At 39.6% G+C, this 26,530-nt stretch overlaps 1 long non-coding RNA gene across 3 annotated transcripts in view; it reads left to right on the top strand.

The window, feature by feature from the left end:
• Positions 1-26,530, top strand: part of LOC140684733 (uncharacterized) — a 436,917-nt gene that overhangs the window by 378,002 nt on the left and 32,385 nt on the right. Inside the window, exons 2-3 of one of the 3 annotated variants that reach the window (XR_012057443.1) lie at positions 742-22,177; positions 25,758-26,375. This is a non-coding gene — a long non-coding RNA (uncharacterized lncRNA). Of the gene's footprint in view, positions 1-741; positions 26,376-26,530 lie in introns of those variants that run through there. The other 2 variants (XR_012057446.1, XR_012057442.1) reach the window with 2 other exon arrangements.

The following is a 26,530-nucleotide window of genomic DNA, read 5'->3' as shown; positions in this document are numbered from 1 at the left end:
CACATTTTGAAAACTCTACAGTCTGAATGCATGATCAGCCCTCCACAAAGATTTCACTTTGCCGTGACATCTTTCGAAGTCACCAAAAAAAAAAAAAAAAAAAAAAAAAAAAAAAAGTGTGTGGAGGAAAAAAAAGGCAAAAAAGTAACACCACAACTGGGGACTGGGATCCCAGCCACGCTGGCCGCTCCCATCCCGCAATCCCGCTCCCTCCACTCCTAACTGCTGTGCAGCTGACGCCTTTTGCAACCTTTTGGTGAACGCCTCGCCTTTCGTGTTGTTTTTAGCGTCGAATAGGATGATAATTTAAGTTGCATTTAACTTATTTTCTGTCGGGTCTCTTTCAGGCAGTCTAGTGAGCTAACGCGAGGGAAGAGTCTGTGAGCAGGCAGTGAGGTATTCATTCAAAATCTCTTCCAAAACTCCAGATACGCGCGGCTTTAAAAGAGTCAGACCAGTGATTAAACCAGCAACTAAGCTGGGTATTTATGGGTCCGTTAGGAGTTTTTGTAAATACTCTGTTTCTTAATACACTCATGTAGTTGTCGGTCCTGAATATTGCTGCCAGCCCTGCTCCTGCTTCACCTCCCGGCACTGGTCCCAAAGTTAACTCTGCCATGAGAAAAGAACTTTCAGTTCAGTAAAGCTGAGGGCTGTCAGATGATTAATGTGCATTTTCAAGAGACTAAATAATTGCCCGTGTTTCACTTATTGTTCCTTTTCATTTTCTTTTGTCTGTAGGTGACATTTGTGATCACCATGTGGTGAGCAGAGGAAACTCCCCTCTCTTCCACCCTCATGTCAGGAGCCTATACTCAAGGAGCAAAGGTCTGTGCCATCGATATCTAAAAATGCTGGGGCTTGTGTTTCCTCTTCCCAATCTCTTACCTCGAAGGAGTCAGTGAATCCAAAGTTTCTTCTCCAAGGATAGTCTTACTCCAGTGCGCCCACAGAGATGGATACTGCCCAGCCTCTGACACTGCATACGAGAGACATGGCAGTCACACATGAGACTGGTCACCCTTCAGTGCAGACTGTTCAGAGTTGATGCAGGAGCAGAGAAGGAACTTTTATTGGCCTAAGACAGCTGAGCTATGAAACTCTTAAATGCATACTTTGCAAGACCAAGGATAATTCAATTCTTCTTTCCTACCCCTTAAACTGGCTTTTTCCCTTTAGCTTGTTTAATGCATTCTGTAACAACATCACATAAATTACAAAGGAAGAAAAGGATGGAATTACTTAAAACAAAATAATTATTAACTGTGATTTGTTTGGCCTCCTGAAATTAAAGTTGCCCCTTTCAGAATGCAGTGGTGGATAAGAAGGAAAAGATTAAACTAACAAAACCAAAGAGAGGGGAAAATAAACTAATATGTAGGTACCATTTCCTCTTCTGGCTGGAAGATCTTTCCCCTCACCAGAGAGAGTTTTCCAAGGATAACTACTACATTAAAAGACAGCCTGTTTGCAACTACATCAGCCCTGTGGTCAAATAAATAATGCAAGAACTCAGACTGCTATCTGGTCATACAAATATTTCAGTAGAGATGATATGCACTGTAAGAACCCTTCTCTGCCAGGTATTTGTTCACTTAGCACCTCAAAACGTTACCTCTTAGACAAATGAATCTCCCAAAACTTATATTCTAGGAAGTGTCGGACATGCTTCAGGTCTGGGTAAGTCACTCACTGACTTGAATACAGAAACCCAGAGGAAAAACAATGTTGTGCAGCCAGTGCCTACACAGAGGACAACAGCAATGCACACAGCCAGGAGCCAAATGCCCTGTTCCTGTAAGTGGGTGCATCTTCATCTGGCTCTCTGCTGAAGCACTTCCAGAAAGATGCTCTAAAGGAGGAACTCCAAAGAGGAGCAGCTTCTTGTCACACCTTCCATGTAGGTGTTGCCATGGGGCTATGTAGAGGGTGTGGCCACCACAATTCCCAGTTGATACTGAGATGGATGATGTTCTCAGGGTGCAGACCAAGGGTGGGGAACAGGGGCCCACAAGGTCATGTCAACACTCTCAACTCAGACATGTCCTCTCCTACAAGAGCCCTACTCTAAGCTGATGCTGCCAGCTGGACCTTACACCTTCTCAGCAGCCTGCCAGCCTCACATGCCAGGGATGTCAGGCTAGCCCAGATGTGTTTTAGCCACCTCTGCTCAGGCTTTTTGTCCCTTCATGGAACCAAACAATTCCCATCACCCCAGGTTAATGACCTTGGCTCTATTGGGAGGGAAATGGTCCCATATTTGCCCTTCAGACAGAGTGCTCAGATAAGCAGGGACAACCTCCTTTCCCAGTGGCCAGATGTTGGGAGAGGAGAACTGGTTGGAAACAAGATCAGCTCCTCCCTTGAGAAGCTGAACTTTGCTTTTCTCTCACACCTGGAATTTCTGCCCCATCCCTCTACCAGCCCTAGTCCTGGTACATTCAGCCACAGATATCTCTGCTCGTGCACTGACTGTATTTTTTTTGTGTTTATTATCATCCAGCCCAGTGTAGTGCTATCTGGTACACACACACACAGAGTCGGGGAAGAAAACCATGTATTCAGCAAATGGAGCATACAGGCTTTAGGTTTTGTTTTGTCTTCTTTTGTTCTTGTTTTCCAGTTTCAGTATAAAACTATGTTGAAAAGATAGCCAAGCAACTCTCTGTCATGAAAAATGATCAAAACTCTGAGTTATGAGATTAATAATTACTGGAGAGCAGAGATGCCAGGAAGAGACAAGAATCCCTTTCTGCTGAAAAACAAATTCTTCTTTTCCTCCTTCTGTTTCATTTCACCTCATGCTCAGATAACGAACAGAATTACTTTAAAATGTTTGCATTAACTAATTTTATTCAGGATTTTTTCTAGCCTTTCAAAGAATTACTTTACTTTAAGACATGTGTGAGTGATATATAACTATTCACACTCCTCCAAAGCAGTAGAGAACTATGAGATATCCCGCAGTCCTCAAACCTTTGCTGTTTTTATTGCCACAATAAAAATTGATGCAAAATACCTCTTCAAAGTAGATATAAATCCCACACATACTATTTTCAGTGATGATAACACCTATTGCACTGCCACCTTAATTTAAAGACAGTTTTGTTAAGGAGTTGTACAGTCAAAGCATATTTCTTCCCTGATAATTAATGAACTGTAAGATTATCAGATTGAGTTGCCCATGGAAAAAGTACTACAGCATGTATTTTATGACTTGATTCATTTTCATTCAAATTTTACTTTAATTTTAACTTTGTCTAATTACTGTATTGTGATCTAAGTCAGAAATCTCAAATTAACTATCAACTTAACTTTTGAAGAAACTCTACAAATGCATAATAATGATGAAATTTAAGTTCCTATCAGTTATTATCTACACCATGGAAAAGCAAACCTTCAGGTATTTAAATTCTATTTGCATATATAGCATTGTGTTTTTCCTACTTCATTTTTCAGAGTAGAATTCTGAACTCTAAAAACACTACTAAAAACCTGTTTGGGGTATTTTTTTATTTTCTTTTTCTAAATTGTATTATACCTTTGATGAAAATGTGAAAGGAAATAGTTTTGGGGAGCAAATTGTCAGCTACTCAGACTTCTTTGGAAAAGCAACTTGTTTTAGAGGTAGTGATGCAGACTGATAGAATTCTTCTCTGATCCTGCTAAAATAGAGAAATGCATTTCAGTGCAATTGATATCTTTATATTGAACTTGATTCTGGTCTCACATCTGTTTAAAATTCAAAATATCTTCTGCTCAAGCCTTGATCCAATCCTGAGTGATGTCACTGTATAATGATTTCGGGTGGGCTGCAGTTCAAGGGCTTTACACCACTGTGCCTCTTGCCACTAGAATGAAAAAGGTTATTTTTGCTACATCTTTCTTTTCCTGTGAAACCAGATAAACCTGGAAATGCTTGAATAGAGATGCTCAAAGTTACTTTTCATGGCAATACTTTTAATTTTAAATATTTCTTGCAAATAAATACATTTTGATACCAACACAAATATTTGCATTTTCTGGTATATTTCCACTAATTTTTGATTTTTTTGGTGAATCTCAATTTTACATGTATGCATCATTGCCTTATTTCTAGCAACACAGCACTGAAATTTTTATGTAAATAACAGGTGAAAAAATAATCTCTTATAAAATACAATGTATGACAAATTCATTGAAACAAGCAAAATAATTTAAATAATAGTTATTCAATAAATGTCAGGAAAGCCATCCTGTATTTTCACTGATCAAAACTTTGTGTAACTTGGAAGAAAGTGATGAAGGAGGACTTTTAATGCAGTAATATATGGAGTTTGTTCCAGCTGTTAAGCACATAAATAGAAATTCAGCAAGTCTTACCAAAGAGGGTCATGGACAACCACAACTGAAAACTCAGATTTCTCTCTGTTTTGTACTGAAACATGTAAAAAAATTTTTTTTTTTTTTTTTTTTTTTTTTTTTGGTGATGACTCAGATTAACTTGTATTAAACAGCTTTGACTCTGAGAGCTGCAAAGCAGCCGGAACTTTGCAACTCACTGCTAAAGGTTGTTTTACTTACAGACTGGTAGAGTTCCTTTTAATCATCTCCAGAAAAAGAGGTACAAGAGAGAAGCCAAAGTGGAAAAGGAAGTCAGACTGCTAGAAATATAATGCAGAATCCTTCTGTGCTGGCAAGCATCAATAGACAATGAAGCAAACGTGAATCTACCCATCATTTTTCTTCATCCTATATGTACTGAACAAGTTAAATTATAAAAAAAAGTTGTCATAAATTACCCCAGTCTGCAGAGTTTACAGTGTTTGCATAAATATTATGAATTTGAATATCCAGGATCAATGTAGCTTGGTTAAACAATCTATAATCTGTAAAATTTTGACAGTGGCAGAAAGATCTTTCAGTGAGTCAAAACTATCTTTTGCCGGTTACATGGACTGAAATGGCTGAGCAGGCTTGCCTCATTAAACTCCATCTGGGAAGAAAACCTGCAGGGAAGGAAACCCCCTGGTGATTAAACATCCCATCTAGTTTACCCTGTTAGTGTTAGGTCATCATAAACGGTGGGTAAGTGAAACAATATTTCTTTTCAGTGGTAAGTGCTTCTAAAATGTTACAAAATTTAAATGCTTGGAGATGTTTCCCAGCTCACCTACTTTCAACATCAACTTTAGCCCTTGATATCCTTATTTATCCCTCTAACTCTCCTGAAGTGGCCTTCAAAATGTATAAGTGTGGATTTATTGTAAACTTCACTATTGCAGCTCCACTGTGGTTGTTCTGATCATTTCAGGACAAATGCGACAGTTTAAACTAATGACTGAATATCTATTGTGTTACTGCTGTTTCCTGGTTATCTGGTTATTATTTATTTCCTGCTTGTTCTATTGTTTCTTGCCTCATGAAGACTCCTGTTTGCACTGATAAAATTCCTTATAACATGGCAGCAACACCAAGGGTTGGGTAAAAGGGCTCCTCTGAACGATAACACAAAGAGCATGTAAAGAATCCATCACAGCAGTCAGTAGTATAATGTAATTTATTTTCAGCAGACATTCTCTTCACTACTGGATTAGTCACTTTGTTAATGAGCAAATGACCCATAACTCACAAGAGTGGGAACTTTATGTGCAGGTCTTGCCTTTACCAGAGCAGATGAACTGCAGTCACTTAATATTATGGCTCCTTCCAATGTTTCTTGTGCATTCCATACATTGTGGGAGTTTCAGGTGGGTGAAAAATGCAGGACCCCTTGGTAAAACAGACGTATATGGGATTTGTATTTTGTATTGTACTAGAAAGCATTAATAAAAGATGTCTCTTGCATCTAGAACTCACCGTGATCCCATAAGCAGACAATGAACCAGTTTTAAAAAGCGAGCTTTGTACGTGCTAATACATTCAAGATGCTATTTTCTGCCACTGTATACTAGGCATCTTTGGAATTTATTGTCCAGATTTCACTTCAGCATGACTTTAAAGAGAATTCATCAGGTCATTCTCTGTATGAATGCAGCTTGTCTCACTGTGCAAAAAGTTGACACTGTGAAATCTAGAAAATTCAGAGTTTGTCAGTAAAAGGAGAGTTTACAGTTCCAGTAGACTCTAAGAGCTTGTGAGATTTTGCTTTTAAATATATTTTTACCCCTTCCTTTAGTTTCACATATAGAAAATATATGTTTACAGAGCCCTGTGGAATCCCACCTTAAAAGGGAAGGGAGGATCTGAGATTCATAGATGCTTGTAGTCAAAAACAAACTACAAAAGTCAGAGGGTCTGCAAAAACTTACCAAGTTATATTAGTAAATTATACACAGGGCCTGGAAATCGATATGTAAGTCCCTTATCCTACTGCATAAACACACAGTGGTTCAGTTTGCATAATGGGTAGGGTCAAAGAAAAGAGAGGGGAATTAAACAGGGAGCGAGAGAAAGAAAGAAGGGAAGAAAGGAAAAAAAGAAAGATCACAAGTCCTAACTCCTGATCCAGCTGATGTGTTGCCCAGGCTCCTGAGGAGATGCTGCCCAGGCTTAACAGGGCCACCTTTTTGCTGACAAGTTTTGCCAACCTGGAGCTAAGTTTCTCACTTTCTACACAAATCAGTTGTCACAGGCATTTCATTCTGCTAGACCTTTCTGGAAATTGGTAAGAGGGCTTTGGGGTCTTTTGTGGCCTTGATCCTCCCCTAATGGGCTGGCCTTTGGTCAACAGGCCATGCCTGCTTCTCGACCTCATTCTCGCATTTCCTTGTGCTTTTCTCCAGGAGTCAGAACAAGAGTATTTGGCCAAGAAAAGTGCTGCCCTCTCTTCATATGGTTAATTTCTCCAGCCACATCCTGCTCCTTCTCACAGACTGTTCTTACCAAAAGTCCTTGGTTGGCTCCACAGCTATCCAGCTATCAGTGTTCGAGACCTACACATTGGCCCCTTATCTTTTGGGCTTTTACAGGAGCAGAAATTTGAGTCCATGGTTCTTTTAAAAAACTCAGATTTCAGAACCACAATAAATCAAAAGTATGTAACATTCAAAATTTTAAGTTAGTGGATTACCCTACATGATCAAGGAAGCAGAAATGGAAGCAGAAGTGCATTCTCTGTCTCATCTGGTAAAAAACAATGAGAAGATTTCCATACCCAGCATTATTTTTAATGTATAAGAGTAAATTCTAGGACACTTTATTCATCTGGTATGCTTTTAATACATTTAAACGAAATAATTTACTATAGACAAAATAACTTTTATCTATGATGATGGGGCTGAATCTCTTCTTCTGATATACCCAAGTTTATCCCTAACTTTATACCTGAGAGACCACAGAAAATTTATCTGCCTGACACAATAAACCCCATGGTAATTAGAAGGATTCTAAGCCTTTATAAATATTCTAAACCTTTACCCATTTACACATGAGGCCAGAAAAAAAATGTTTCTGTTTTCTCAAATCCTCAGTAAGACCTTGGACCAACTCCCACTGAAGTAAATTACACTCTTTTCTGTAGATCTGAAGTCAGGATGTACCTGCAATTCTCTTCTCTTGCTCTGCATCAGTGACAGTTTTGCACAAAACCTTGGACAAAATGTTGCCAACAGCTCTCTGGATAGAATTTAACTGAACAGTAAAATGGAATGATAGGCCCACTGCTGTGTTTTGCATTACATTTTATTGATGTAGCAAATATTATAGGTGTTAGGTCTATGAATACCTTTGATCTTTTCTGAATAAATTCTGCTTTCAAATCAAAAGCCTGTGGTTAAAATGAAGTATACTTTTGAAATATGTTTAATTTGGAGAATTTTCGAGAATAAGAAATTCACCACAACTTTCAGTAGAAAATTTCAGTGGCTGTCATCACCATTGACATTTTTAACCTTTCTTTAAACAAAAATTTGTCTAGCTGGAACTCCCAGGTGCAGTGAATACCTTTTCCTGATAGACTAAGAGTTTTCTATAGCCATCCTTTTGACTTTTGGCCAAGTCATCCCTTAACATTGGCTTTAGTATGATTTATCTAGGCTGAACACTTTCCCTTTCTTCTACATACTCAGACAATAATGCTTTCCAGTCTTTTAACCATGCTACTTGTTCTCCTCTGAAATCTTTCCAACATCCTCTAGGTTCATAGCTAGATGTTCTCGAATAGCTGTGCAGAATTAATACAATTTTAAACCCGGAGCAGTGGCTTCTGTTAAGTCCTTATTAGAATTATATCAATCATGAAGTCATTAGAAATAACTGACAACAACTGTAAAAAACAAAAAAAAAAAGTGGCATATCAGCTGTTATTTCAGGGCTAGAACTTTAGGTACAGGGCCTTAATGGGAAAATAAAAGATGTCTGTGACTTCAGCACTTACAGGCATCAACCTTCTCATTGGGGTTTCTAAATAGAGATGTAGTAGCCTGAAAAGAGGTGCCATTTCAAAATCTAAAACCCTTCTCCTTTCATTTATTTGCAAGTGTACTTTAGTATTCTGGAATTTTCCATCTTGCTTTGGGAGAGAGCACTGTTCTCCATCTTTCTTTTGGAAGGTTGTCTAGTGTTTATGTCCAATGTCAAGATCACTGCAGCAGCATAGTTGGAGGACTGATGCTGTGCAAAGAAATGGTACACTAAAGTTGGCAAAGCACTTTGCTTGGGGGTAAAAAGAACACATTAAAATTAATTGAATTTGCATTCTCTTTGAGTAATTGTACTGTTATAATTCATACATGCTGTAAAATCTCCACTGCAACTGTTTCATGAAAATGTTGCAGCAACATGTAAAGAGTCTTATAAAACTTAGTTTAGGTATTTCATCCTGTGATTGACAGCTGGTGGACTGGTTGATGGCACAGATACTTCATGCAATGAATAAGCAATTGGCATTTCTCACCTAATCCTGCTTGTATTTTATGAAGTTGCTAAATAAGAAAAAAATTGGAGGAATGACATATTCTGTTTGGCTGAAATACATTTTACTAGTAAAACAAGCAATACTCTGTAAAATTGTATATCTGCTAAAGCAAGCAAGCGAGCAAACAAAGTAGTTCAGTGTGTTACTTAATCAAAACTGCTTAGTTGCTCAATATTTTCCATGATTGAGTTTTATTTCTAGCTTTTTCTGTCAGATTTTTTCTTCTGCTTCTCTTGATTTTGTGCATGCTTTCAGTCTGTCACTGTTTTTTACACTCCTCCTGTTTTTCTCTATTCTTTATTTCCTTCTGCCTTACCCAGTCCATGAAGGATGAGCAGAAATACAGACTCCTCTGTCCATCCCAGTTTTCAAACATTGGAGTTTCTGGGCTCTAAATACAGGTGAGATAGCTGATATCTGAGCTATGTTGTTCAGAGAATTAAAAATAAGATTACAGAGGGAAAGAGGACAGAACTGAAAAACAAATCTCAACAGAGGGGGTTTAAGAAAACCCTCTCTGTTGCACAACTCTACAGTGAGTTTCTGAGAGAGGATTGTATATCTAAGCAGTTCTACTAAGCCCTGGTCCTGCCAGGGCAATTTGTCCCATTTTATAACTTCAACACTACATTAAATTTTCACTATGTTCAGTGCACAGCCATTTCACTTTCCCTCATCCCCCCTCACTCCTGCAAGATGAATCTAAGGTGCAGCAACAGCCATGAGTCAATCAGGGATGGTTCTGATTATAAACGCCTGCAATGGTATAAATGACGGTGCCGAAGGAGATTATATTCAGAGCCACATACATGCTGCAGAGGTCCCACCTCGAGATTAGCCTAAAATACCACCCAGATCTCCAGGTCCCTCCCAATTAGCGCAGCCAGGCAATCTTCCCGGCACTACAGAGGCAAAGACGTATTTTTAGCTCAGTGCTGTGCTCTCTCCCCTGAACTCCAGGAGCCCCGCTGAGCCGATGGAGTCCCAATCAGTGGGCTAGCTCTGATGCTGCCCCTTCACAAAATTGCCTGTAAAGCCAGTTCAGTGAAGGGATCTGTAATGAGCTCAGCAGCTTGGGGCTCTCAGTAAACTGCAGCGGTGAAGTGAGTTCATGGCTGAAATGCCAGCCCTTTTATTCATCAGTAGCACATCAATTAGTAGTTTAACAGGCAGAGGAAAGATACAGTGAGTGTTCCTTTAATATTAGGCTGATTGTAGTCTGCGTTTGTGATAATTCTGGCAAATTTTCCACATTTCAGTACTTGAGAAGAGCTATTTTCTTATTTTTTTTTTCACCATTACCCATGCTACAAAGAACCTGCCAGTTAAGTTCAGTTGTAATGTATAGAATCAAAACTGAAAGATTAGTAAATAAGAAGTTAAACAAATTATTCTTACAGACTGAGCAATTAATGAAGAAAGAAAAAAAAATCCTGTATGATTAATTTATGATTTGTGATATTTTTGTTATGTTTATGATTCTAGTTTATTAGTCTCAGAGACCATTAAGCATTAATGATTTGCATTATACAGGAAACACTTGTGAGTTAATCAGTGCCTCATGTTTTTCAGTGGTTCTACCCTTTCTTTCTTCTCGTCTTACAAAGAGTTGATTTTACTACTTAATTAGTTCCTCTGGTCAAGGACCATGGACCCAAGTGTTGCCAAAGTTAGCAGAAAAAAACATCTGTCCACTCAGCCAGAGCTCTCTTCCATCAGCAGGAGGGATGGACAAACAGTTGATGGCAAACAGTATGCTCACCAAATGATGGGCTATTATCATTAACAAACCGATTGGAACAGTTTAGGGGGTTTTGTATTTTTTTGTTACTTATAAGTATTCAAGAAATACTTGCTGGGAACATATTTCAGCCAATTTCAGCCCACTGCATGTTGGATCTGTGCCTTCACTATTCATGCTTAATGCTCTCCCACAGTAACCAGTCCCCCAAGTCACACGGATTTGTTTCTTGTCCATTACTGGTGAGTGGAACTAATAAATAGGGGTTTGGAATTATGAATTAATTTCTGCTTTCCCACTGGGAAATAGAAACTCTTTTTGTTTGCAGGCAAGGACAAGCCTACCTAGCTCAAGCTTCAGGGTTCCTGGGCCTTCAGTTCTATCAGAAATATAGAAGATTTCTTTGAAAGTCAGCGGGAATAACAAATAATTTTTCTGATATGCTGTTCCTGCGAGTCTGTGATGTGAAGTCACATCATAAGACAAATTTAAGACAAATTTAATGCTCATTTTCATTCACTAGCATTACAAAAAAGCCTAATTCTCAAATGCTTCTATGCTCTGTTCTCAAGCACAAGAAGAACAAAACAGTTCAGAACTTTCTGCTATCCCTCTTCTTTCATGTAACTGCATAATCACTGCTTTTTCTGTTATCTTAAAATGTATTCTAGGGATGAACTGCAGTTCTCCTGACATCTGCTCCATGACAGAATGCTGACACCTTTTTCTGCTAAGTACCCCTCATTCCCTAGCAGTCTCTAATATAATCCATCAGTCAGTTTTACTGGGCTGTACAAGAATCTTTGTGTCTCTGCCATGCACTGAGGCTCCCTAGAAATGTGGCTTTGTCTCTTCACCTGGTTCACCTTCTAATGTCTCGGATTTTCAACAAACACCACCATATTTCTCATGATCCCATTTATATGTGTTTTCTGAGACTAAAATTGTCTTTTCCAAAAAGGTGATATTATATTCCATTTCTTTACATTTATTACATGCCTGTTACTCGGATAGTTAGATATTTTCTGCTTTCTGAAACTCCTCTCACAGTTGCTTCACCCATTTGACCCATTCTTCAGACCATCCATGTGTCTTGACCCATGTCTATCACCTATGAATTCAAAGTTTTTTCTCTTGGTCATCGAGGATCAGCATCACTTGGCTATCACCTCCCTGATGAGGTTGGTCAGGATGACCAGACAATGTTTTTTTCCTCAAAATACACTCCTTTTTTTTTTTTTTTTTTTTTTTCCCTTTGGTGAAGATGGCTGAGTTATTGCCAGTGAGAACAAAACTGAATGTTCTAACATTGGAAACTAACAAAACATAAATCTGTTGCAAATCACCAGGTATTCTTCCACCTTTTTTCTTCGTTGCTTCCTTCCTTTTCTGCTCTTCAGCGGACATCAGATCCAATATTCATTATATTTTTATTTTTCTTAAGCACTTATATTCAGTCTCTGAGATGAGACTTTATATCAGGAATATTATTTCCCAGAATTTCTGTGTATTTGGGGTTTTTTCCTAATTCTCCTCCATTTGAAGAAGAGCACATAAGGAGGGACAGCTGAGGAAGTTGTCAATGTCTCATAGATGGAACTCATTATATGATTTTCTTCTTAGACATGGTCCCAATGCTCCTTTTTGCCTTCAGTTTAGTCTTCATGCTATTCTGGGAAAAGAACATACTGTGATTTCTTTGGGCTTTTTCTGGCACATCTTTCACATTTTTGAGTCATTTAATTATTAATAAATGTTATAAATTATATAATAAAAAGTATAAAATATAATTATAAAAATACATGCCAATAGCATCTACTAATGTAAGCAGTTACATGTGACACTTTTATGTAAATCCTCCTTCTGAATGGCATGACCAGATCTTTGCTCCTCAGGACTTTTGGGAGAGGTTCTGAGGGAATTCATGGTCATGAAAAAGATGCCCACACAGTTTTGTCTCTTTTGCGTAAATGTAGAGCTACCAAGTCTTTGTTTGGTGTTCAGTAGGATCTTTGCTTGGTGGTGCTACTCCTTGCTGCACACCCTCACAAACTATGTAGTAATGTAAAACCATGCAGTAATATGTACACAAACTGAGTTACATTTGGTCCAGTTTCCAGTTTATGGACAGGAAACAGGAACAACTGCATGGAATCCCATACCAAGGAAGAAAAAAATGTTGTGGGGACCACAGCAAAATTCACCCTATTTTGTAAGGACCTGCCTCAGAAAGCACCCTCAGAAAGCTGATGCTGGCTGCACTCTTGAGACTGCCACAAACATTTGTCACACACTGTGGATCCCTCTGTATCTTTTGATTTGGGAAGGGCACAGCTAGCTCCCTGCAAGGGCTCCTCATCACAGTTCCAGCTGTGACCATGGGGCTCCTCTTCTGCTGTGGCATTGATGAGTGAACAAGAAGCAGCAGCAAATTCAGAAGGACACGAGGAGAAGCATGTGGTCCTCTTGCCGGTACTGCTGGCACAGATTTATCTTCCTCTGCTGCCCAGATATAAAGGCTTTAGATGAGTTTTCTGAAGGAGGAATGCTCAGAGAGAGAGAGAGGAAAGTTTCATTAAGTAAACAAGACATTGTAGGATTTGTTGAGCAATTAAAGGAATCCAGTGGAGACAATTTCAACTTAACAGGGGGAAAGTAATTTATGTGTAGAAGACAGTTCTAATGTGTCTCTTTCTGAGGGAGAGCATCATTATTAGGAGATATATATGTAGGAAAGCTTCTTATCACCATTATAATACACATATAAAATTATCAACACTTTTGAAATTATGATACCACTTTCACCTTGATACAGGGTGCAACTGTCTTGCCTTCTTTATTTTTATAAATTTGTCTGCACTTTGTCTAGGATAGAAATGTAATACATCTTTCAAAATTCGTAAATAAGAAACCTCCGTCTTTATATAGCAATGAAGATGAGGAACTGTGGAGCATAATTCTAATACAAATGGTATAATAAAATCCCATATCAAGAAGAATTAAGTGAAAAATATAAAGTCTATAAAATGTATTTGGATAACAGGAGTAAAAATACTTGACATTAGATTGTTATATATTAAAATAAGAAGCTGCTACCTCATCTTGACCTTGCCAGCGCTTGACACATCAGAGGTCTGTTGCCAGTTTTCAGAACATGTATCACAATGACAACTCTTCTGTAATGGCACCTTCAGTACTGTGTGATTGTGGCACAAGGGCTGGCATAAATGTGATACCCGATGACATTCTTCAAGCCACCAAATAATCACAAGGGATATCTTTCTTTTAAACTGAGAAACAATCAGAGTTTAACCAATCGATCACAGCTCTGCTCTCCAGTGACTAGCTTAATGCTTTAGACAATGTTTTGGGGTGTCAAAGGCTATTTTTTCCTCCATTCCTCGGTAACTGCCCCAAACTCTTCAGCCTCTGTTAGGTTACAAGACTTAGCTTTCAACAATCTTTAAAAACCCTGAGTCTGGAAATTCTGGTGACTAACCTCTTGCCTGAGCTACTTAATGGTCTAAATGCATTCAAAGTAATCTAAACACCATCTAATTCCAGGACAGAATATAAATTTTCTTTCTCTCTCAAAAGTAAACAAAACCATTTTTGCCAGGAATATCTACTCCTTGAAGAGAACATAATCATGAAGTAGAAGCACAGAAGTGGCTGCCTGCAGAAGTGTTGAGGAGCTCAGGCAGGTCTCTTCTGTGGCATCTCTGGGCATCTGCCTTTGCAGCATTCAGTCTTTGGAGATCAGCTGTCTTCTCTCCACTGAATTCACAGGGATAGCCCAGAGCACTCAGCTGGGTGGGCTCTTGTCTCTTTGTCAGTGCCAGGTGCCTTCAACCACAGTGCTCCACAGTAGGGAGCTTGCCCCCTTGAATACCTACAGGACAATGTGTGAGTTTTCTTTGGTGATGTTTTATTCTCATTCTTCTTCCTCCAGTTATATTTATTGACAATTAGAAAAGCAGTATAAACTAAAATGCGAAGACTAAGAGTCTATATTTTAAGCTCTATTCATGCCTTCTGGGGAGTGCACTGGTGAGAGATCTTGGGACCCTTGTCAAATGTGAGACAACTGGTGAGACGACCCTTCCCTAGGTCTGCTGTCTGCCCTAGCCTAATCCAGGTGTCTGCTGGTACCCTGTGACTTTGAGATATCACTCTTCACAGAATTTTGTGGACTTTGGTGTAAAGTGACTCTTTAGCATAAAGCAGGTCAGAGCCTACAGCAGAGGGGTTCTCCAGCATGATGCTGACAATGTGACATGGGAGGGGGCATGATGGCATGGGGATGCCAGGCTGTGCAAGGACATGTGGGAGAGAGAATTTACAGGATTGCTCAAGACAGAATAAGCCACAGCCAGGTGGCTTATTTGTCATGAGTCCTTCAGCAAACTGGCCTATCAGCTGGGCTAAGATTTCCCTCTACAGAGAGACAAGTAACTTAGTGGAGAAGGGATTTGGGTGTGAACTACCATGGATACAGTAAAGATGTCAGGGTGACCATGTATGGGAGTAAAACTAGACTAATAATGTCTAGTGTTACAGCCTTCGTGACTTAAACAGACTTAAACATAGCTCCTACACTCTTAATATCCGACCCATCTATCCCAACAAGATCTTGTCTGAGTTCAATGGTGTTTTCAACCCAGGATGACAATCCTGTCACGGTGTTTGGTAGCAGCACTAGCAGTACCTTCCCTTCAACTGATGCTTCTCCAGGTTTGCAGTTAGACATGATGACAGGGAATACTATCCTCTGGGTCTTGATGTTTTTTTTAACATTTCATCACAGCTATCCCCTGGGCTGCAGAAACCCAATGTGGTAGCCCAGCTTTGTTCCGTGGAACAAAGTCACAGTCAGATTTACCTGAACTGAATGTGGTAAGGGATGGCAAAGGCAACAGAAGGGCTTCTATGGGTACACAGGTAAAAAAAGGAAGGCTAAAAAAAATGTGAGCTCACTGCTGAGGGAGATCAGGGACCTGGTTGTGCAGGATGCGAGGCACTTCGTGTCTTTGCCTCGGTTGTTACGAGCAAGAACAGCCTTCAGGAATCCCAGGTCTGAGAGACCAGAGAAAAGGTTGGAGCAAGAAAAATTTACCCTTGGTGGAAGAGGATCAGATCTTGGGGCATTTAAACAAACCAGCCATACGTAAGTCTGTGGGGCCAGATGAGATATGCGCTCAAGTGCTGAGGAACCAGCAGCTGCCACTTTGAATTGTGAGGCCACTCTCAATGATCTTAGATCAGTCATGGTAATTGGGAGAACTTCCCAAAGGCTGGAGAAAAGCAAATACCACTCCAATCTCCAAGAAGGAAAGAAGGACTCTGGGAGCTAGAGACTGCTCAGATTCACCTTGATCCCTTGGAAGGTGTTGGAACCACCCTGAAAATAATTTCCCGGCACCTGAAGGACAATAATGTTTTCAAGGAGTAGTCAACATGGCTTCATCAAAGGGAAGTCATATTTGATCAACTTGGTAACCTTCTATGCTGAAATGACTGTCAAGGTATATGAGAGGAGAACAGTGGATATTTTCTACTTGGACTTAAGAAAGGCTTTTGTCACTGTTGAATTATGAGTTGAATTATGAGCAGACTATGAGGTGGATTCAAAACTGGATGAAATGGCTGGCCCTAGAGGATGGTGGTCAGTCTCATGAAGTCTGGTTGGAGACTTCTCGCTAGCAGTGTACCCCAGTTTACCATCAATCTGCAACCCAATCTTGCTTAACGTCATCATTAATGATCTAGATGACAAGGCAAAGTGCACCCTTAGCAAATTTGTAGGTGACACAAAACTGGGAAGACTGACTGATATGCCAGGCTCATGCTGCCATCCAGAGGGACATTGACAGGCTGAAGAAATGAGCTGCTAAAACCTCATGAAGCTCAAGAAGGGGAAGAGAAAAGTTCTGCACCTGGGGACAGAAATACCCCAGATACTAGTGCATGCTGGGGGGTGCCCAGCTGCAGAGCAAGTATTGCTTTCCAGTGGGTCAGGGGAGGTGATCATTCTCCTCAGCACTTGTGGCATTGTCCTCAGCACAAGGGGATGGCTGTGTCCAGCTCTGGGCTCTCAAAGCAAAAGTACTGGTACAAGAGGACATGGACATATTGGAGGAATTCCAATCAATGTCCATGGAGATTGTTAAGGGGCTGGAGCACCTCTGATATGAAGACAGGCTAGGAGAGCTGGGACTATCCAGCCTGGAGAAGAGAAGGCCCAGTGGGATCATATCAAGGTATAAAAATATCTGAATGGAAGGTGCAAAGAGGACAGAGACTCTTTTCATTGGTGACAAGAGGCAAAGGGCACAACCTGAAACTCAGAAGGCTCCTTTTATATATAGAAAAAAAAAAAGCTTTACTGTGAGGATGATCAAACATATGCACAGGTTATCTAGAGGGTTTGTGGAGTATCTGACCTTGGAGATACGTCAGTTGTCCGGGCATGGTCCTCGCCAACTGGCTCTAGGTGTCCCTGCTTGAGCAGGAGTGTTGGACCAGTTTCCAGAGGTCCCTTAGAACCATAAACACTTTGTGATTCTGTGAAGTTTATGCACCTAAAAGAGCCATGTTCCCCCATAAGTCCTAATGGTTTGAGGAGCTCCAAGCCCATGAAGATGACATGCCACAAGTGCAGCAGTTATGTCCATGCTGGGTCAGCTCATCTGCTACACTGCTGGAAAGGGAACGTGTAAGGGAACCTTGGACCTTCAAATGAGAACAAATTTCACAGCCAAGGATGGTTACGTTTGTCACAGCAAAGACAAAAAGCAGTGTTTCTGAGGACTATTAGCAGAGTTAATGTTTACACTAACATGCTTTTTCATAAAGGAAGGGGTCAAATTAAGAGCATCGGCCACTGTATTTTCTTTGTTCAGCAGTTGGAGATCAAACCACACTCTTACCATGTAAATGAGGGGTGAAATAACAGACCTTTTTCACTCGTTTTTGAGCAGACAGGATTACAGCACAGATTGTGTTGTGAAACAAAGGGTAGCTCCACAGGAGCCATGACTCTTTCTATGAATCATTCTGTCCCCCCTCTCGCCTTCCCATATATTTGTTTTTTCTGTAATTTTTCTTAAGGGTAAATATCTTCTAGATGGGAATGCCATGCTAGCTGAATGACTAGACTTAAAAATGGCTAAAGTTGGCCATTTACTAGCTACAATTTTATTTAATAAGTAGTGACTGAAAATGGTTATTTGCCTTCCTCCTTGGAGACAGAAAATATCCTTTAACCATAAGAATATGCATTATCAAAATTATAAACATGTCCTTCCCCTAAAGTGGCAAATAGAAATAAAAGTCATAGTACACCTCCAATATCAGGGGAGAAATTAGGGTGGAGAGCCTGAAGAATGGGGTATATGTTTTCCTGCATAATGTTAAGTCAACAACAGCTTTCTATGAAGAGAAATTATGTATGGAGCCATGGTGAAATTTACAGGAACTGCTGTGGAGAACCTGAAATGTGTAACAGAGCAAAGAAAAGATTTGGAGTTTAAAGGTTACATCAGATTTAGAAATCAAAGTAAGCAAGCCATTGCAGCTAATTCATGCTAATACTGGTGGATGAAGGATAACAGGAGTATCTAAGGACTGCTTGGTGGACATTAATGGACATAGTTCCTCTCTAACTTTCAAGGGGCTGTTTGTCAAATACTCCCTGACATGCTTTGAAGTGAGTGCTTCTTTTTGTGCATCTGAGGTACTCAGATCACATTCCCAAGGGCCAGTTTTGCTCTTTGGAGCAAAGCAGGAGTGGGAATTATGAGTCTGCCCTGACTGCTGTGGCTTTTTTTGGTCTTAGCCTAATGTCCAGTGGTTTGCAAAATCTTTTTTTTCCCTACCCTCTCTCCTGGGAACAGGGACACAACAGTCAAATAGCACAGAAAGCTAACTTCAAGAAAGAAAAATGCTACCTATCTGCTGTAGCCTGCTTCTTCTCTCCTGAAATTCTCAGTGGCTGGCCACAATCTGGCCCAAAGCACAATCACTTGCAGTAACACTGATAGGTATTATGTGTCACATATCACTTTGCAGTAATTTCCTGGACTCAGCAATTATTCCTCTAATGTTTTGCTTCAACACTTGAAAAATGCTCAGGTGAACAAATTCAATTTTTAATGCATAAAAATAGTTTTAGGAAGCTCTGGCACTTTTGTACAGAGATGATGCTTTTTGAGCTCATTGCAGGATGCATATATGCTATAAATATTATTTCTGTGATTGAGCTCATTAAAATGTGAAAAGGTAACACTTGAATGCATAGATATATCTCAAGTATTTTTCTGGGAATTATTTTTTTTCAAATTATTCTTACTGACTTAATGAATGACAGAATCATTTAGGTCAGAAGAGATGTTCAGGATCACCAAGTCCAACCGTTAACCCAGAAGTGCCAAGTCCACAATTAAACTTTGTCCCCAGGTGCCACATTTACACATCCTTTCAACATCTCCAGTGATGGGGACTCCACCACTTCCCCGAGCAGCCTGTTCCAGTGATTGACAACCATTTCCATGAAGATATTTTTCCTAATACCCAACCTAAACCCTGGCACAACTTGGGGCCCTTTCCTCTTGTCCTGTTGTTTGTTTCTCGGGAGAAGAGAGCAACACCCAGCTCATCACTGCTTCCTTTCAGGTACTTGTAGAGAGGGACCCTGAACCTCCTTTTCTCCAGGCTAAACATCCCCAGCTCCCTCAGGCACTCCTCAAAGCATTTGTGCTCCAGACCCTGCATCATCTCCATTGCCCTTCTCTGGACACGCTCCAGACCTCAATGTCTTTGAGGGGCTCTTGACTTACAGATCAGCAAAGAACAAGGGCGGATTCTTATAGAAAGGAAAAAGGGGAAAAGGGAAAGAAGGAAGAAGAGGAGAGATGCGGAGAAGAAAAGGAAATGGAGAAGGAGAAGAGATTTAACACACTGATGAGTGAATGCAAGTCCTAAAAGAGCCTGAGGACTGGTCACAGGAGAAACACAAAGCAAGTACAGCTTTATGCAGGAGATACAGTCACAAACAAGACACTCATCAAGACATTTCTATGTGCTTACATTTCTGAAGTACCATCTCCAGAAGAAAACAAGGTTTTCCTTTTAGTAAGTACACAGCAAACCAAGGCTGAACAATTTGTTAATGTGAACACTGGAGAGAGGAGCAATCAAGGTTCTGACACATCAATTAAAGTAGTTGGGTTAGACTAAAAGAATATTGTAAAACACCCATGTGCCCAAATTTGTAGACAAAATTCATATGACTGGGGGGAGTGTGTAGCTTTGTGATCACATAATCAAGGACAGTGAGGGTGGGAGCACATGTGGGTTAGTGTGAGTTTTGTTGCTGGTTTTGTGAATTCAGGTTTAACTTCACACACAGCCCCAGAAAGCCCCTGTTCCTGGGGAGACTGGAGACAGAAGCTTCACTTTTATGTAGGTTTTAACAGTTTTGCTAAGAAAATCCAGTGAGGGTTTTTGGACAGAAAAATGCAGGATTTAACTGGATGTGAGGAATCTTTGGGTGCCTAGTTAATTATGATTTGCTTTGTTACAGTAGCAGAAATATTGCTAGAGAAAAGGAGACAGTTCTTGTCTTGAAGAGTATACACTGCTGTTATTGTCTTATTTGTATTCTTTATCCTTAAAAGTAACTAATGTTTACAAAGTATCCACAGTAAATACAAACAGTGGGATGGAGACTGAGATTGACTAAGTGAAACCTGCCCTAAGTGTGCACCCAAGAGATCAACTGAAATCAATTTGTCCTGCAGAGGTAGGTGGTTATACATAAAAGCTGAGAAAAATCACGCTGGAAGCCACGGGAAGACTTTCAAGCATGAAAACTGTGGGTTGCCTACAGAATATGCCCTTATTACTGAAGAGTGTGTGCATGTGTGTGCTTCCCTGAGTCATGGAGAGACAGAGTGGAGGAGAGAGAACAAGAGAAAGGGGGAAAGAAAAAAAGGAGGAAAAAAGAAATCACTAGAGACACGCAGATGCAAAAGCACAGTGGTTTATAAAATTATTTTGAGCTTTTCATACAACTTACATAATTCTCAAGCAGAAGGAAATAAAGCTGTAATTTATGCAGTTCTTCCTAGCAAGTAAAAAAAAAAAAAAGTTATTTTTACAACTCCCTATATTGATTTTATTTTTAGAACACTTTCTAAAACAAGTGGAGAATTCAATCCTACTCTCTGAGGCATGTCAATTTTTGCCCACATAGTCGATGGAAAGAGTGAACCCTAAGTGCAGATCATGACACTCTGCTGTGATAAAAGCTGTTTCTGTTTGCTTTAACTCTCATGCATAGTGGCAAATGCCACCTGTGACACATTGGTATAAGTACAACTATCTCTGTTGCATCCAGTGATTGCAATACACTGGAAGTTGTTTCTGAAAATTACCTGACTCTCTCTACTCAGATAAGTGAATTTTCTCTAGGTGTTTTAATACAAGAGAAAATAGTCAAGTTATAGACACAAACAAATTGTACTTGCCAGGACTTTTTTCCAGAACATGATACCAATTAACAAAAAAATAATACATATCAAGAGAAAAACAGTCAATGATCTTCTGTGGAATGGGCGTCTTCCTAACCCTGTTCAGGAAAAGCCTTGAATTTTTGCTTAGAACCTTCCTAATCATGCCTGTAGGCATTGCTTAATCAGTGCAATGGTAAACAGCTATTCTTCCAATCACTGCCCTCCATGATTTTGTGCATTTAAGGACAAGTGTATATCAATAATGAAGACCTGGCCAAAAAAGTGTCCTTTAGTCTACTGTTTTCATTGCCCACCACAAATCAGCATCTTCTTGTACTGTCTAATGAACTTGTTTCCACTATTACTTAAGTTGCTATGGCTGTGAAAGCAGAACCAGAAATTGCCAGAACCATCTAAATCAATGAAAATCTATTGCTTCATAAGCCTTAATATGTCTTATTATGTTATTTTTCCAGAGATATGGGTTACAAGACTGTTACACTGCCAGTGACATATTTCTTTTTGCATGGTGTGAGAGCCTAGAGAGGGCAGCAGGGCAGCAGACTGCTTTCCTGTGACAGCTTGAGCAACATTTCCAACTGCCTCTTCATCTTCCAGATGTCTCCTGCTTCAGACAGATCTTCACAGCCTTGGGTGTCCCAAGGAAGTCTGCATACCTGTTTTTTTATTGACTTTGGTTGCTACACAAGTATTATTTATTAGTCAGCTTTTTGGACGGGGAACCAGCTGTCTTGCTTGCCTGGCCAAGGTTCTGGTCTCCATGCCTGCTGATCCTCAACATGGTGCCAGCTCATGTGTTGGGAATTACATGGCAGGAGCAAATTCTTTTCTTCCCTAGCCATGCTAGCTGTCCAGGTCCTTGTCTGCCATAAGAATGAAGATCTGTCAGGTTCCAGCTCCAAAAATCATTCCTGCTCCCTCCTCTGTGCTGCAGCCCACACTGGCCTACTTTTGAATCATGCTGGAAAATGGATATAAGCAGCTAAAATTTCCTTCCTGTGCAAGGTAATATGCCCTTTCTAATATTAATATCTAGAGGATCCCCAGATTTTTAGCAATTTAATAAATCCAGATGAGTACTAAAAAATAGTGAGGATTGACAGACCCTCTAATAATTATGATGAAAAATAAGTGAAAATGTCTGTTAAAATTTTGCCAAGAAACTATTTTTGTCCTCAGGCAACATTTTGTTACTCTGCTTGCATGCCTCAGTGTGTTTCCTTCCAAGCTGGCTATATAGTTCTATAGATATAAAAATACATATGAATGTGAGCATTATCTATATAGCTCTTGTTTCCCAAACCTGAAGTAATTTATATAATTATACACATAATGTATTTTATCCAAATACACAAAGAATATTTTTTTCCAAATGCCATTTAGTATCTAGATTTAACTTAAACCACTACTTAGTCTATCTTCCTTAATAGGATACTAAAAAGGAATTTTATGACAACATTATCAGTAGCATTTTGCTGATAATTAGAATAACAATAATAATACTGAGATATTTCTTCAGTAATAATGGTGTTATTAATGAGATTTTTATGAAAGACAGACTTCTTTAGTATAATTATGAAAATTGATCTTTTTCATTTTACTTATTCACTGAAATCAGATAAGTGGCTTAACTACATGTATTATTTCTAATAAATATTCAAAAGAATGCATTTAAACAAGGCACCTCATTCTATTCTTGCTCATATTCCTTGCATTTAAATAAAAGTGTAATTGCTCTGCTTTTTTAAACTGCTAGTTTGGATTAGCTGTCTAACCTGTACAGTGTAGCTGTTTTCTGTTTGCATTTTTAATAGCTTTATTACCATTTGGTGAAGCCTTAATTTCTCACTCCCTTGAAGAGTCCTGCCTTTAAGTCAGCTCTACAATTTAACCAACAATAATCTGTCAAGATAAGATAAAGACCTGCACCAGATGAAATGCAGTATTTTTGTGTAGCATTCTGTCATTGTTAAAGGAAAGATCTGAGTATGTCAAAATGTAACACCTGAAAGTTTAATAAACTTTGTAGCATAATTTTACAGTTCACATTTTAAAATAAATTGTTCTAGAATACATTATCTTGTTCACTAGTGAAATCAGTTAAATATCTATATAAATATGTTTGGGTGAAGGAAGCCAGCAGTTTCTCAACAAGGATTAAAGTTCTTTCAGTTTTCAAGCCTCAGATTAAGTCACTTCTGAAAATCCTTGCTTCAATTCAATTCTATTAACTCTGCAGTTTCCCCGTAGTTCCTTCATAATATTTGGCCTTAACATCACTGCAGAGGTTCATTCAATATTACAAACATTCTTTTTTTTCAGAGTTGCTAATACTGAGGCAATTGAAGTGAAGCATGCTTAAGTCCTCTCTTTCAGGACTTGTGCTGGTCTTCAAGTATTCCCATTTCTTTTCACATTTCTCTTTCATTTACTCATGCGAGTAATTTTTTTTTAATATATGAAGATGAGGTCCTAAATCCATGTTAGTGTAAAACAGTAACTGAATCGTGTCAGGTATGTATGAACTAATATACTTATAGGACAGAAGAGTGAAGAATGAGTTTCTCAGTTGTACCTCAGCCAAACTTGCTGTTCTCTGTGCAAATGAGCAAGAATGCATTTCATCTTACCAGGCATATTCAAAAGAATGTTCAATGTAAAGGGCAGAAGCATGAATCTGTGAGCTGCTCCTGAGCCCGTGAGAGTAGATACAGGATCAGGTGCATGGCTGGGGAGAGAAAGCCAGAGCACTGTGGAACAGTTTGGGCACCCCTCTGTTCTCTGAACAGCTTAGACTGCTGTGATCTTTCTCTGCTCAACCCTAGAAGGGATGTTCCTCAAGAAAGGGATTGTTCTGTATTGCTCACATGAGAAAGTCTCATACAATATGGCCTTTCCAGGAAGCCTTAGGATTTTACACCCAATATTTAGATATATATCTATTTTTACTAACTGAACTCTTATGAATACTTTTTCCTTTTTCTTTCTCCCTGAAATAAAATCTGCAGTAAACTAAAAAGCCAGTGCTAGTATCTGTTTGCAGGCATTGAGCTCAGCCTGCTTCTTGGCCTTAAGCTGCTGTCTCTTTCCACAATGACCAGTCCTCCCCTCTGAGGTTAGGTTAGACTCTCCCAGGGCAGCTTTGCTAATACACAGATTTCCATGAAATGGTTCCATTTTGATGAATCATAATTTTGAAGTGGAGAATATCTTATTTGATGCCAAATTTGCCCGTCTGTTTAACTGTGGTGTTCCATCTTCCTGAGCTAGCACTGGGAGGGCTCTGAAGGTTTGGCACCATAGAACCTGTATTAATTGCAAATACCACAGTACAGTGTATTTTAATTTCTCACAGCCACTGATTCAGGTACTGCAAGGCATCATTGAATAGACTTTGATTTATGAGGAACCGGCCTGAGACTGCAAAGGTTGTTCATAATTTAGCTCTGCTTTGACATAAACTTGGTGATTCTGAGGGCCTTGGTTATTAGTTATAAGACAAAGAATCTGATTTTCTGAACAAACAGAGAAGATAGTTCTGCAATAAAAACATCTACTAGGTGATTCATGAAACACACTGCTGCCAGAAATTCTGCTCAGTTTTACAGTTAAAGCCATAAGACTGTTTTGTATTGCTCACCTGAGAAAGGCCCATACAATGTGGCCTTCCCAGAAAAAACACTGAGATAAAACCCTCACATTTAAGAACTAGGAGCGCTGAAAATTAGGCTCCGATGTCTGCTGTTAAGGTCTTAAAAATATTTGTGGCTTAAGAAGTATTTACCAGTGGTTGCTAATTCATAGCAACCATGGAAGTTGCCCTCAGAAGCAACAATGACTCAGCAATAGCCATTATCATTACTCAATACACAGTTTCTGCCTGCATATTTGGGAGTTGAAAATGGAAATAAAGGCAGCTTATGAACCATGTCACCACTAAGTAGCCTATAAAAAATCATGGGAGTGCCTGGAATGGGCACAACTCTTAACATGCTGGATGTCTGTCTGAAACACACTTGCTCCAAGCACAGTCTCCATTGAACAAGGCATGTAATCATATTCTTGAGTCCATACTTGTGCTTCGAGCCTGATCCGTGTCTGAAGGACTTTTTGGAACCACAAACTGACATTCCTGTGCTCTGACTCGCTCTGGGAGATACAGTTTAGAGCAAGGGAAAAGGTTCTTTGGCACCTCAGTTCGATAAGCTCAGAAGATTACAAAACATATGGGACAAAAGAGCTTTTCTGCCAGCATCAGGGGCCAGGAGATAGCACCTCTTGCGTGTAAGATGTCTGCTCTTACCGCCATGCTAAGTGACAGCAGTACTGTGTGGAGGTGCTGATCCCTGACCATGGTGGGAGGTTACTGCTCCAGCAGCTCTGGCTGTGTGAGCACCCTGTAAATCCCTTTGGCAGAAAGCAGCCAGGTTAATGCCAGCTGCCCAGCTCATCCAGGCTAACCCACGCAGCTTTGCCCATGCAACAGCAACAGCGTTGACCTCCAGGAACAAGCTGGTGACACCCTCCTCTGACACAGCTCCTTCCACAGTGATTAATGACTTTTAACCTGATTATATTTCCACAGTCTGAAGTGAGTCACAGATGTGAACATCTCTTCCTACTAGGAGCCCAAGCCTTCACTGACCTGGAAAAGCATTTATATGAGTATAAACCAAGACAGAAGGAAGGGCTCCCTCTGAGGAGGAGAAATGGTGCAACTGACAGAACTACAGCCAACTGGATTTGAAATGTGCCTAAAGACCTTCCTGAGCTACAGCCTTACAGCTACAATCTCAAACCAGTCCCAAAATAAGACCTCATATCCCATGGTTGTGACAACTCTCCGCAACAAAACAACCTGAGTTTAAAACTAGTCCATGCTGGAAACAAATGTTCCTTTGAAGTTAGCATAATTGACTCCAAGTTTTTGCCTCTAAGGTATTTTTTTATTTTTTAAGAAGTAGGAGGACTACACCACATGTGTGTGAAGTGAGACTATGTGTCAATGAAAGGCACAAAAAATTATTTCAGCAAAAGTCTCTGACTGGAGTAACAACAGAGAAGCCAAGGGCCTCGTGGTTCTGTAACGAGTTCATTCAGAAAATCACAAGGCAATGTGACAGCTGGAGTGAGGAAAGACTTGTGGCAATATTTTTTTAAGAATTGCATGATGAAAAAATAATAATAAACATTAACAATGTTTTTTGGCTGTTTTTTTTCTCTTTTTTCTTTCCCATGACATAAACAATGGTACTCTGGTCACAAGCCAAAACCTGACAAAGGTCCAAGGTTGAAAAGAGTTTCTTTGAGCCTGTCTTCCTGGTATAATTATTATAGGTTCAGAGGAACCAGATCTGG

Source organism: Taeniopygia guttata, chromosome 1, assembly GCF_048771995.1.
Source record: "Taeniopygia guttata chromosome 1, bTaeGut7.mat, whole genome shotgun sequence".
In the NCBI taxonomy this organism is placed as follows: Eukaryota; Metazoa; Chordata; class Aves; order Passeriformes; family Estrildidae; genus Taeniopygia; species Taeniopygia guttata.
The sequence above is the reverse complement of the archived record's forward strand: the minus strand, read 5'-3'. Positions and strand labels throughout refer to the sequence as shown.